Source organism: Myxine glutinosa, chromosome 8, assembly GCF_964187855.1.
Source record: "Myxine glutinosa chromosome 8, kmMyxGlut1.1, whole genome shotgun sequence".
Lineage (NCBI taxonomy): Eukaryota > Metazoa > Chordata > Myxini > Myxiniformes > Myxinidae > Myxine > Myxine glutinosa.
Window position 1 is genome coordinate 93,724,088 of NC_136268.1, and position 14,753 is coordinate 93,738,840.

At 49.3% G+C, this 14,753-nt stretch overlaps 1 protein-coding gene across 2 annotated transcripts in view; it reads left to right on the forward strand.

Moving 5' to 3' along the window:
- Positions 1 to 14,753, forward strand: part of LOC137432727 (GTPase-activating protein and VPS9 domain-containing protein 1-like) — a 127,996-nt gene that overhangs the window by 65,963 nt on the left and 47,280 nt on the right. The window lies entirely within an intron of this gene.

A 14,753-nucleotide genomic window follows, 5' to 3' on the forward strand; every position in this document is an offset into this window, starting at 1 on the left:
GAGGGAGTTTGTTCCAGAGGCGGGAGAAAAGAGGAATGAAAGAGTGAAGGTGAGCAGAGAGCCGAGATTTCGGCAGTTTAACCATCAGAGGGTTGCTGGCAGATCTTGTGCGACCTGTAGGAATATTTGGGGGACAGAGCACAGAGAGAGCTGGGGGTGCAAGGCCGGAGAGGAGTCGGTAGAAGACAGAAAGACCACCAACCTGTCTGCGGTGAGTGAGTGAAAGGCCCTCAGAGATAGCTTCATCGCGGGAGATTCCAATAATTCTGAAAGCTTTGGTTTCAACAGCGTGAAGCCGAGCTAGGTGTGAGGCAGGAGCACCGGCCCATAGGGGAGAACAGTATTCCATTGAGCTGCGGATGAAAGCCTTGTATGTGGTGAGGAGCTCAGGTGTGCCGAGGAAGGACTTCGCACGACGGAGGATGCCCAGTCGGCGACTGGCTTTGGAGGCCAGCTTGGAAATGTGGTTTTCCCAAGAAAGATCATGGCAGATAGTGAGACCCAAAATCTTGAGCGACAGAACTTCTTGGAGAGGATTGTTGAGAAAGTAGATGGGAGGGTTGTCCAGTCGATCTTTTCGGAGAGACATAGTAAGAGTGTGAGATTTGTCAGGATTGAAAGACATGTTCCACTTGTTTGACCAGTCTGTGATTTTGTCCAGGTCTTCAGAGAGTGAGGAGGCAGCAGGCTGCCGATCTGAGGGAAGAGGAATGGAGCGGCAGAGAGTGGAGTCATCAGCAAAGAGATAGAGAGGATTTTCGAGAGAGTCAGAGAGATCATTGATGAAGACCAGAAAAAGCACGGGGCCCAGAACACTGCCTTGGGGAACTCCAGCCTGAACAGGAAGAGGAGATGAGAGAAACCCATTCAGGGCCACACGTTGACGACGACTAGAGAGGAAGTCCGCCAGCCATGCGTGGAGATTTCCATGGATACCAAAGGAGGAGAGTTTGGTGAGCAGAGCGGGGTGCCAGACCGTGTCGAAGGCACGTGATATGTCGAGGGAGACGGCTCTAATTTCCTGTTTGGCATTGAGGACCTCCATCCATTGTTGAGACAGCAGAAGCAGCATGTCCAGAGTAGAGTGACCTGGTCTGAAACCAAATTGATGATCAGAGATCAAGCCATTGGAGAAGAGGAAAGATTTCATATCCGAAGCAATGATGGATTCCATGACTTTGCTGATAATTGGGAGAAGGCTGATTGGTCTGTAGTTGCTAGGATCTGTTTTTGCACCTTTTTTGTGCAAAGCGGTGATGTTGGCTGATTTCCAAGCAGATGGCAGTTGACCTTGAGCAAAAGAGAGGGTGAAGAGAACAGAGAGAGGGTGAGACAGAGCAGCAGAGCAGGATTTTAGGACCCGTGGGCTGATGCCGTCGGGTCCAGTTGCAGAATCAGAGTCGAGGGTTGACAGAAACTTTTCCACCTTGTCAGGAGGAAAGGACACGGAGTCCAGGAGCAGCAGGGTACGACTGGGTATGGTGGGTACAGAGAGGGATGGGTTTGGGACACAAGATTTAGAGGCAAACACAGAGTTGAGGCATTCAGCTTTTTCACGTGCGGAGTCAGCTGTGTAGCCGTTTGAGGTAAGGGAGGGGATGGAGGGGGAACAAACACCAGAAACGGATTTGACCAGACGCTACCAGGATTTGGAAGAGGGAGACAGATAAGAGAGTTCGGTCTTGAGAACGGAGAGATATTGTTTCCTGGCTCTCCTGAGGGTGGACACACACTTGTTTCGGGCTTTGTGAAAGGAAATGAGATTTCCTTCCGTTGGATTTGCTTTCCAGGAGACGAAGGCAAGTTGTTTCTGGGCAACAGCCTCACCACAAGATTCCGTGTACCATGGACGGGAGGAAGGGTATGACAACTGAAGACGAGATGGGATAAATCTGTGCATGAGAGAGAGCAATTTACTTTGGAAGAATTCCCAGGATGAGTTGATGTCAGAGGTGGTAGAGATGGGAGACCAGTCCAGATGATTGATGGCTGCTTGAAGACCGTGCCAGTTGGCCTGAGTGAAATGCCAGACTCGTCGACGCTGAGCAGGCTCCCTGAGGATGGTCAGAGAGATGTCCACTTTAACAAGGACATGATCAGATGATCCGATCGGAGCAGAAGAAGAGCAGCAGACATTTTCAGGGAAGTTAGTCATAACCAAGTCCAGAAGAGAAGATGTTCCGTTGACTGAGATCCGGGTCGGGAAATTGACAGATTGTGTCAGTCCCAGTGAGTCGCAGAAGTCCTTTGCTGAGGAGCCATGGCTGGTGAGAGAGGTACCCACACCCAGCCAACTGGCATGATGACAGTTGAAATCATCACATATGAGGAAGAGAGAGTTGGGATGAGTAGATAGAAGTTGGTCCATATCATCAGACAGCGAGATGTAGATTGAGTCATCACTGTTTGGTGGACGGTACAACACACATATGAACAAGAGGTGGGAGCGAAGGGGAAGCCGTAGCCAGAGGTATTCCTGGGGGTGAGGTGGAGAGAGTGCAGTGCAGGGCGAGTGAGGAAGAGAGTTTTTGATAAAGATAGCAACCCCGCCTCCAGGACGAGGCTCAGGTCTATCATACCGGAGGAGGGAGTAGCCCGGGAGAGATACTATGGAATCAGAGACATCATAAAGGAGGAAAGTTTCTGTTAAGCAGATCACGTCTGGTTTGACAGAAGCAACCTGTATGGAGAGATCAGTTAAGTTTGAACGAAGGCCCCGGATGTTTGAGGTCCATACCGTTAATGAAGAGGAAGGGGGAGCATCAGATACAGAACAGGGGGGAGGAGGGGTAGGGTAAGATGTGGAAGAGGTGGAAGAGGTAGGGAGAGCTGTTGAAGGTGTGTCAGAGATTTCAGAATAGCTCGGAGAAAGGGAAGGATGGGGCGGACAAAAGGTTTGATGGTGATTGGGTGAGCCACAATGAGGTGTTATTTGAGGAGGGGGAAGAGCGAGGCAGAAGGTTGGGGGAGATGGAGGTGAGAGTTTGAAGGGGGAAGAAGCGGGGAGGACGCTTTGAGGAGGGGGAGTGAGAGGGGGGAAATTGAGAAGCAATGAGGGTGGGGAGATTTGAAGGGGAGGGGTGAGGGGGAGTTTGGGAGGGAAGGGGCAAGGGGAGGGATTTGAAAGGGATGGGATATGGGGGAGATTTGGAGGGGAGGGGTGAGGCAGGAGTCTAGGAGGGGAGGGGCGAGGGGGCGTCTTGGCGGGGACGGGTGAGGGGGTAGTTTAGGAGGGAGGGGGCAAGGGGGGAGATTTGAAAGGGATGGGTGATGGGGAAGATTTGGAGGGGAGGGGTGATGGGGAAGATTTGGAGGGGAGGGGTTATGGGGAAGATTTGGAGGGGAGGGGTGAGATTGGATTTTTGAAAGTGTACGATTTATGGGAAACGAACATTTATTGCAAAATGAGTTTCTTGTGACCTTCGAGTTAAAAATACGTTTAAGGACGCTGGATGGAGGATGGAGTGCAGGAGAGTTTAGGGAATGTAGAAAAAAGGCACTATAGGAGATGGATATTTTTTTTGGGATGAATTGATTTGGTGAGCAAGTCGAAAGCAGCCTTTTAAAGAAGAAGAAGAAAAAGGTGTTATAAAATATGACGGAATACATAACTTGAGGGGAAAGTGTAAACATTGAAGGTTAATGAGTGAAAACTATCTGGGGAAATGGGGGAGAAACACGTGGTCGAAGAACGAACGAACGAATAAGAATGAATAAACGAATGAGAACAGAGAAGGGAATTTTTTTTTTTTTTTTTTTTTTTTTTTTTTTTTTTTGAGTTGAGATTTACACAAGGAAGTAGGCTATGGGTGAAAAGACTGGGAATACAGAGAACGAAAGTTATTGGATCACAAAAGACGGACCGCTGAGAGAAAAACAAAGCCTCAAGGTTGTACAGTGCACACTGTACAAGGCCTCAAGACACGACACGGCAAACAGACGATCAATTTATGAAAGATAAACACCGAGAAACAACCAAAGTTGCACACAATAACTTCACACACCGAATGATAAATACAGTTTCGACAAAATACAATTGTGAACAGACTTAACTTCGAAAAACGTGGAGACCGTGTGGAGCTTCGAAAATCCCTGCCGCCGTCTCCAAGATCTCGCGAGATCTCAAAGATGGGGGAAGATGAGAGATGGTGGTGAACAGCTGTTTTAAAGACCTGGAGGGATGAGTGGGATTGAAGAGAGTGGGGGAGTTTGTTACAGAGGCAGGAGAAAAGAGGAATGAAAGAGTGAAGGTGAGCAGAGAGTCTTGATTTTGGCAGTTTCACCAGAAGAGGGTTGCAGGCAGATATTGTGCAACCTGTAGGAGTATTTGGGGGACAGAGCACAGACAGGGCTGGGGGGGCTCGACCAGAGAGGAGTCGGCAGAAGACAGAAAGACCACCAACTTGCCTGCAGTGAGTGAGTGAAAGGCCCTCAGAGTTAGCTTCATCGCGGGAGATTCCAATGATTCTGAAAGCTTTGGTTTCAACAGCGTGAAGCCGAGCTAGGTGTGAGGCAGGAACACCAGCCCAGAGGGGAGAGCAGTATTCCATTGAGCTGCAAATGAAAGCCTTGTATGTGGTGAGGAGCTCAATTGTGCCAAGGATGGACTTCACACGATGGAGGATGCCCAGTCGGCGACTGGCTTTGGAGGCCAGCTTGGAAATGTGTTTTTCCCAGGAAAGATCATGGCAGATTGTGAGACCCAAGAGATTGAGTGACAGAACTTCTTGTTGAGGATTGTTGAGAAAGTAGATGGGAGGGTTGTCCAGACGGCTTTTGTAGAATATGAATGAATGAATGATCGTTTTAAGGCCATTTTCCCCGCTAGAGCGGGGGTTAGGTTAGCCTTGCGGGCCCCATGACAATCATGGTTCCCTGTTTGAGGCAATGTTTTTATGGCCAGATGCCCTTCCTGACGCCAAAACTTAGTCGCCTCTTATGATGCGCAGGGATACGGTGTACCTATTCTAAACCGGGGTACACACCGGGAAGGATGCCCGTTTTTCCCAGGAAAGATCATGGCAGATTGTGAGACCCAAGAGATTGAGTGACAGAACTTCTTGTTGAGGATTGTTGAGAAAGTAGATGGGAGGGTTGTCCAGACGGCTTTTGTAGGTGCTATAATTTTAAAATCATGAGCTTGGAAAAATTTCATGCATTACATGATGCGATTTTCCACGATGGACTGACTGTCACAGACTAATTAATGTATATAATCGAAATCTGGCTTCAGATTTGAGAATCGGATCTTGTAGACTAAATAAGTGCAGAAATCTGGAGTGAAATCTGAAAATGTAAGAAATCAGCGATTTTTGCCAAGCCAGTCGTTTCTTATCAACCGTTCCATTGGAGTGCTTGCTTGAGTACTTAAAAGTCCACAAAATCAGAATTTTTTTATTGATGTAGTGATATTGATTTATAAGTAGCAAACAAAATACTGAATGTGTTTTTTGTTTTTAATTCTATTAATTTTTTGAGGTGTTAAAGTTTTTAAAATGCCAACCCCATGGGTAGTACTGCGCCTAAAACATTCCAGAGAACTGCCATGGTCATTACGTCATAACTCACTTCAGACTCATCAGAGAGTGAATTTGACGAATACTTTTCTGATCAAGAATCCTCAGATTACGACAATAGTCAAAATCATGATATAGAAGGTGCTGTCAGACCGTACATGTATGAACCCGAGGTAGTCAGCCAGCCAACACAGGCTATTGTGTCGTTTGATGGCATCTCTTTGTTACAAACGGCTACACAGCTGACTCCACACGTGAAAAAGCTGAATGCCTCAACTCTGTGTTTGCCTCTAAATCTTGTGTCCCAAACCCATCCCTCTCTGTACCCACCGTACCCAGTCGTACCCAGCCTCTCCTGGACTCTGTGTCCTTTCCTCCTGACAAGGTGGAAAAGTTTCTGTCAACCCTCGACTCTGATTCTGCAACTGGACCTGACGGCATCAGCCCACGGGTCCTAAAATCCTGTTCTTCCACTCTTTCACTGCCTCTCTCTGTTCTCTTCACCCTCTCTTTTGCTCAAGGTCATCTGCCATCTGCTTGGAAATCAGCCAACATCACCGCTTTACACAAAAAATGTGCAAAAACAGATCCTAGCAACTACAGACCAATCAGCCTTCTCCCAATTATCAGCAAGGTCATGGAATCCATCATTGCTTCGGTTATGAAATCTTTCCTCTTCTCCAATGGCTTGATCTCTGATCATCAATTTGGTTTCAGACCAGGTCACTCTACTCTGGACATGCTGCTTCTGCTCTCTCAACAATGGATGGAGGTCCTCAATGCAAAACAGGAAATTAGAGCTGTCTCCCTCGACATATCATGTGCCTTCGATACGGTCTAGCACCCCGCTCTGCTCACCAAACTCTCCTCCTTTGGTATCCATGGAAATCTCCACGCATGGCTGGCGGACTTCCTCTCTAGTCGTAGTCAACGTGTGGCCCTGAATGGGTTTCTCTAATCTCCTCTTCCTGTTCAGGCTGGAGTTCCCCAAGGCAGTGTTCTGGGCCCTGTCCTTTTTCTGGTCTTCATCAATGATCTCTCCGACTCTCTTGAAAATCCTCTCTATCTCTTTGCTGATGACTCCACTCTCTGCCGCTCCATTCCTCATCCCTCAGATCGGCAGTCTGCAGCCTCCTCACTCTCTGCAGACCTGGACAAAATCACAGACTGGGCAAACAAGTGGAACATGTCTTTCAATCCTGACAAATCTCACACTCTTACGATGTCTCTCCGAAAAGACCGACTGGACAACCCTCCCATCCACTTTCTGAATAATCCTCTCCAAGAAGTTCTGTCACTCAAGCTTTTGGGTCTCACTATCTGCCATGATCTTTCCTGGGAAAACCACATTTCAAATCTGGCCTCCAAAGCCAGTCGCTGACTGGGCATCCTCCGTCGTGCGAAGTCCTTCCTTGGCACACCTGAGCTCCTCACCACATACAAGGCTTTCATCTGCAGCTCAATGGAATACTGCTCTCCCCTCTGGGCTGGTGCTCCTGCCTCACACCTAGCTCGTCTTCACGCTGTTGAAACCAAAGCGTTCAGAATCATTGGAATCTCCCGTGATGAAGCTACCTCCGAGAGCCTTTCACTTACTCACCGCATGCAGGTTGGTGGTCTTTCTGTCTTCTACCGACTCCTCTCCGGCCTTGCTCCTCCAGCTCTCTCTGGGCTCTGTCCCTCAAATATTCCTGCAGGTCGCACAAGATCTGCCTGCAACCCTCTTCTGGTGAAACTGCCAAAATCAAGACTCTCTGCTCACCTTCACTCCTCTTTTCTCCCGCCTCTGGAACAAACTCCCTCACTCTCTTCAATCCAAATCCTCCCTCCAGGTCTTTAAAACAGCTGTTCACCACCATCTCTTATATTCCCCCATCCAAAACCTTGACCTTTGCTACCCCCGCTAATTTCACCCCAATTCCACTTTTTTGAAATACCAACTTCTGTCCTGGAAGTCATTGGTGTCCTTGTGTTTATACTTCTCCCACCCCCCCCCCCTTCCCACGCCGCTTCCCCCCAAGCCCTCTCCCTTCCACACATTCCCAATGTCCCTGCTCTCAAATGTTGTGTTTATGTGCTTCCCCTTCTCTCCCCATCTTGTCTACCGCTCCCCTTTTTATATACTTTGTTTGTTTGTTTGTCTGTTTGATTTGTTTGTGTGATAAATGTTAGCTCTTTCACGAGCCTCAATTATGTATACAAAAAAAAACAAAAAAAAAACTTACTGGCCAGGCACGTTCTCTCGGTCCTATGTAACATCACCAGGGTGGATGTCAGTTTGGCTTTGGCCGTTAAAGTGTCAAAAATCGAAAAAACAAAATGGCGACCAAAACTACCATTAAATCATCTTTTTGACATTTGTTTTTTTCAATTAAACACACTGCTGTGAGTATAAAATTGATTTTTTTGTGAGCCTAAAGGAAAGAATATAATTCTCAAAAGCAGGGGCATCGAAAAAAACGTTTTTGTATGAATATTTCGCACTTGTGTTGTCGATCTCCAAAAGACCTCCCCTGCGATTGTATGTTAATCCTGCAGGATGGGGGAAACGGCAAAAATATAGGAGCTTAACATTTCTGCTGATTAGATTACTTATTGTGGTAATTTAGATCATTTGCACATTGCTGGAAGAATTTGTGAAATCCAAAATGTTTATCTTCCGAACGGTTATTGTTTGATATATTTGTGTCAGGCTTGTAAATAAATATACAACATTTGTTTAGAACACGTTTTAATTAAATGACTTCACCAGTTTTATTTTTTGTCTTTCCACAGGTTTAAATCTGCTCTAAGAGGATCGATGAAACATGGAACCCGTAGCAGTTTTAAAGCGCAAGCGGAAGGCTCCCGTTTCATCAGGAAATTCGTGTCTATTCTGTGAGACAAAGTCACGAAAAGGAGAGACCAAACTACGACAGAGTACAGAGCAGGGAAGGACGCGAATTCGAGAAGTTGTTAATGAACTGGTAGGCTTAAAAGACGTAGACTTCCCAGAATCAGAAATAGTGCAAAGGTTGGCTGATCTGAATGACAACGATTGGTCTGACGGTACATTTGTTTGGCATAAATCCAGCTATGGCAGTTTTAGTACTGAAACTAAACTGGAACGACTACGCCAGAAATCAAATACAGGCACCATCGATCCCATGGAAACGCCATGAGAAGTGTGTGAGGGACAATCGCGCCAATCCAGATCTTCCATGTCGTCCATGAACTGGGAATGGTGTATATTTTGCCAAGTTGATGAGAGAAAAGAAGATATACGGAATATATCTACCATGAGCATATCTCAGAAGGTACTCAACATGGCCGTCAATGATGTCACCATGCGCGTTAGGTTGGCGGGTGTTGTAGGAGACCTATGTGCTGCCGAAGGCAAGTATCATCTGAACTGTTGGATAAACTTTCAGCGAGCCGTTGAAAAAATGAAACGTAGCCAATCAGGAACCAGCGATGTTAATGACATACACTTAGATGAGATCTGCAAACAAAGCTGATCTTGCTTCATTCCTTTCAGATGACCTGATGAGCCGTCATGCTGAAGTTCCTGACGGTTGCGAGTTGATAGTCGGTGGAGGATTCACCACTCTCGAGAAAGCCTCATCAACAAGTAGAGGTATTCTGACCAGTTTGAGCTGTGATCAGGAAGAAGCGGATACCCGCATTATTCTCCATGGGCTAGAAGCTACAAAATCCAGATCTGAGAGAGTCATCGTTCATTGCAGAGACACTATTGTCTTCCTTCTTCTGCTGTATTTCTTCCAACAAAGCTTTGTTTGGATGATTGGTGGGACCTCTCGTGATAGACGATGTTACCCGGTTCAAAGAGTCTCGCAAAAGCTGTCAAAACCTGTCAAGGATAATCTGATGGGGTTTCATGCTCTGACTGGATCAGACACAACTTCATCATTTACACTTACAGGATGTGGCAAGAAGACGTGTTGGAAAGTCTTTGTGGAATATCCGCATCTTCTCTGGAGTTGGTCGCGATGGACCATTGGCAGAAGTTGAAGAGTTTGTGTGTCGCCTATACTCGGTCCCGGATCCCAAAGGCGGTGTCAACCAGGCTAGATTTGATCTGTTCCGAAAAGGAAAGAAACAAATTGAAAAATCTTCCACCCACAGAAAATGCTCTCAATTCACACTTGGCAAGAGCAAACTACCAGGCGAAAGTGTGGTTGGCCGCTGGACAGTGTAACAATCGAAAGGCAGTAGGCATGCCGTCATCTTCCGGTGGATGGCGAGAAACTGAAGAGGGACTTAATGTAGTCTGGATTACTCCTCCAGCAGCACCAGTGGCATGTATTGAGTTGATGACTTGTGGTTGCAAAACAAAGTGCAGGACCGCTGCATGCAAATGCCACAAGTCGAGGCAGATGTGCATCCCAGCATGGGGGTGCGAATCCGAGGGTTGCTGTAACCCTGCTACGAATCAGTAACTGTGAATCGGGCTGTTTATCACAACAGCCACAATTGACTGACAAAATGGTGTGAAAGAGACTCTCTGCAAGTAATTCGATCCAATCTAGTCTTACGCTGGTCTTTCGGTGTGTTATATTCTAATAATTCTAATTCTTTCGGCGTGTTTCACACCCCCCTCCCCCACCCCCAACATTCAGACATTTTAAATGTGACTTTCTAATGTTAATCGGACAATATGTCAAGTGTACTGACTCCATTGTAATATTCATCATTGTTAACAGAATGTGGACACGAGTAAATAAGTTTGTACAATTAAAGATGTGTTATGTTACGTACGAGACGCATTATGTTACTATTGATGCCATATGGCAGCCATTTTGAAAAAAAATGTTGTGCAGTTAATTTCTACCGAGGCGTTTGCAAATGATAATCAAGTTATGATAATACATACAGCACAAACACGTGCCTTTTGTCAGTCAAAATTACAAAATCTCATGATTATTGCTTTGCCATATAGCATAATATCACAATATGGTGGCCATTTTGAATGACATAATTTTATACCGGAAATGACGACTTACGAAACTGACATCCACCCAGGTGATGATCCCGGATACCTAACGAATACATCTGGGTAGTTAGTTTGCTTGTAACAGAGAGATGCCATCAAACCAGTTTTTCGCACTTTTTGTGGGGTTGGCTGGCTAACTAAGGTGGAAATTGGAGAGGACATGGTGCATGAAATACCTGGCGTTCACAATAATTGGGACGACGTCAAAGAAAGACTCGGCAATAACAACTGGCCAGTGGTAAATCAGAGCTAGAACGTGGTAAATGTGGAGTTTTGTGGTATTTTGATGTAACACTTCTCTGTAATTCTTCCGAATTCTTTTATACTCACAGTAGAGATTTTGATGTAACACTGTAATTATCGTGGTATTGAGAACAACACTTGGTACAGTGCTGAACAGTTTACGTTTTCTAATCCACTGATAGGCCAGATCTTGATCCGGACCTGAACCAAAATCAAATTGGCTTGTTCTTGTCATCTAACCAGCATGTCCACCTAGTTTTGTCATAACTCCTCCATAACTTTTTGAGATATTGTGCTATATATCGCTTTTGGCCCCATCTCTCAATGGTGACTAATTACTTTAAAACATTAAAAACTTCTCGTGTCCGGATTCACATTGCAATACGAGGCGTATAGGTTCTTATTATCATACGGGATGAGACTATCCTCACAATGTACCATGTAATGAGTGATGTACAACAGGTTAATTAGCACTGATTGAACATAACTGTACAGCCGTCGGGCAACATTACTGTACTGTACATACATGTATAAATGTACGTTGATGCAAAAATGTGGATAATAAATAGGAATACAAACAATGTACATTTATGTATTTTTTGTAATTATCTATCTCCTTGGCACACAGAAGCTACACTTAAAGTCTACACTCCCTTTCAAAATTTTCACCTTTTGTTGCCTGGTTTACAATGTGTAAACAAGCGTTATGCCTAGGTCCCCCGTCGGTGAAGTGATGTGAGTTGACAAAGTGGAAGACGCAAGGCGGCCATCTTGGATTTTGAAGTGGGGACCCACTTTTCAATAGCGTTCGCCCTTATGCGTAAATACACCCACACACCAGATTAGAAGTTAGTAGTTGGTTTATTTTTCACGATATTGCGCTCACAAGGTTCAGACATATATATGGTGGCGGCCATCTTGAATTTTGACTTGGCGACAATTTTCAATAGCGTTCTTCCTTATGCCTAGATACACCCACACACCAGATTAGAAGTTGGTACTTCGCTTATTTTTCAAGATATTTCGCTCACAAGGTTCAGACATATATATGGTGGCGGCCATCTTGGATTTTGACGTGGCGACCCAATTTTCAATAGCGTTCTTCCTTATGCCTAGATACACCCATACACCAGATTAGAAGTTGGTAAAAAAAACCAAAAAAAAACCACCTTTAGAGGCCATTTTCCCCCGCAAAGCGGGGGTTGGCCTTTTTCGGGAACCATGGTTGTTGTTGTTTTTTTGGTCCCCTTTTTTGAAGCAATGTTTTACGGCCGGATGCCCTTCCTGACGCCAACCCTTTTTGCCGCCTTTAACGACAAACAGGGAATTACCAGTGAACTGGTACTCAATTAGCCGACCTCGGAAGGATGACAGGCTGAGTCAACCCCAAATTAGAAGTTACCAACAAATTAGAAGTTGGTACTTCAATTATTTTTCAAGATATTCCGCTCACAAGGTTCAGACATACATGGCGGTGGCCATCTTGGATTTTGACGTGAGTTGCACCCACACACCAAATTAGAATTCGGTCCTTCGCTTACGCACACACGCACGCCCGCACGCATGTCTGCACGCACGTACACACGCACGGACGGACAGACGCACACACGGACGGAGGGGAAAACCATAGTCCCCCTTTCGCTCCGCGGTGCGATGGGGGACAATAAAGGTGGAAAAAGTCTGATTTAATGCAATTTCATTCCAGGCGACAAGGCAACAAAAGGTGAAAATTTTTCAAGGGTGTGTAGACTTTCTCTAGGCAATGTATATGTTGTAGCGGTTCCCGCTGAATGTACACAATCGCCTTGCACCTGCCAGGACGCGGCCAGGGCGCGATCGCCATGCCGGGCTCGTCCGGACGGGCCCAGACGCGCCTCTCCTGGGCATGCCCGGACTCGCTGTTCCCGGGCACGCCCGAACCTCCCGGGCACGCCCGGTCTCGTCTTTCCCGGGCATGCCCGCTCTCGCCTTTCCAGGGCTCGCCCAGAGCGCCCGGGCACGCCCAGCCTCGACTTGCCAGGCCGCGTCCAGGACGCCCGGGCATGTCCAGACTCGCCTTTCCAGGGCTCGCCCAGAGCGTCCGGGCATGCCCGCTCTCGCCTTTCCAGGGCTCGCCCAGAGCGCTCGGGCACGCCCAGCCTCGACTTGCCAGGCCGCGTCCAGGACGCCCGGGCATGTCCAGACTCGCCTTTCCAGGACTCGCCCTTGACACCCGGGCATGCCCGGTCTCGGTTTTCCCGGGCAAACGCCCCGGCATAAATGTGTATATATATTGCTGCCCGATAAACGGGCTTGTCAGAATACCTGAGCTGTTTTGTTTCAATAAAGTAACTCGGACGAATTCCGTCTTTGGTCGCGTCAATTCTTTCGACTCGCGTTGGAGCGCAGCTCCTTCACTGGTGACCTACCGACATGGACACGGCAATGACTCTTAAACTGCCTACCTTCTGGGAGGCTCACGCGGCTGTTTGGTTCGCCCAGGCGGACTCCCGGCGGAACGCCGTGGCCGACTGTCTTTATCGGGCCAGCGCGAACGCGGTCCACCCCGGCGTGGACTTCGCGCTCATGGCGGCCGACCAGACCACCGACACCTCGGTGCAGGCCCTCCGGGCGGCGGACACGGGCCTCCGCCTGGCCGACATCCCCTTCGCGGGCACCGTCCTGCTCTGCGACGTCTCCCAGGGCCAGCCTCGCCCCATCGTGCCCGTTTCCTGGCAGCGCCGCATCTTCGCCTCCATCCACGGCCTTTCTCACCCGGGCCGGAAGGCTTCTCAGAAGCTGGTGTCGGCGCGTTTCGTCTGGCACGGCCTTCGACGGAACGACCGCGACTGGGCCAATACCTGCACGGCCTGCCAGCGGGCCAAGGTCCACCGCCACACCCAGGCCCCGCTAGCATCTTTCACCGTGCCTGCACGGCGTTTCGACCACGTCCACGTGGACCTGGTGGGTCCCCTGCCCCCATCGCAGGGGTTCACCCACCTGCTCACCATGGTGGACAGGACCACCAGGTGGCCGGAGGCCGTGCCCCTCACCTCCACCACCACCGCCGATGTGGCGCAGGCGTTCATCGCCACCTGGGTCGCGTGCTTCGGCGCACTGGCGGACATCTCGTCCGACCGCGGCCCACAGTTCACGTCCGAACTTTGGGGCGCGGTCGCCCGCTCGTTGGGGGTCACGCTGCACCGCACCACGGCCTACCACCCCCAAGCCAACGGGTTGTGCGAGCGGTTTCACCGCTCTATGAAGGCCGCACTCATGGCCGGCCTTCAGGACGACGGTTGGACCGACCGGCTGCCGTGGGTCCTTTTGGGCCTCCGCACGGCCCCCAAGGAGGACCTCCGGGCGTCCGCCGCCGAGCTCGTCTACGGCCAGCCGCTCCGCGTCCCGGGCGAGTTCGTGCCCGACGCTACCAGTCCCTGGTCCGCCGCACACCAGCGCTTGGACCTCCAGGAGGCCGCCCGACGATTTGCCAACGTCCCGCCATGGTGGCCCCCAGTCCTACGTCCCCCCGGCGCTTCGCACAGCGGAGTACGTCTTTGTGCGTCACGACGCGCACCGGGGGCCACTCCGGCCGCCGTACGACGGGCCCTTCCGGGTCCTGCGATGGGGCGACAAGTCCTTCGTCGTCGTCGACGTCGGCGGCCGGTCGGACCGGATCTCTGTGGACCGCCTCAAACCGGCGCACGTGGACGTCGACCGACCACCACTGTTGGCTCTTCCTCCGCGGCGAGGCCGCCCCCCGTCCACAGTTCCCCCCGCTCGACCACCCACCACCGGATCGGACCCCACCCCCCCCCCCCCACGACCCTCCAGGGGTCGCTTCGGCCGGGTCATCCGGACCCCCCTTAAATTGACCCTGCCGGTGCAGGTCGATTCTGGAGGGGCGTGTGTAGCGGTTCCCGCTGAATGTACACAATCGCCTTGCACCTGCCAAGACGCGGCCAGGGCGCGATCGCCATGCCGGGCTCGTCCGGACGGGCCCAGACGCGCCTCTCCTGGGC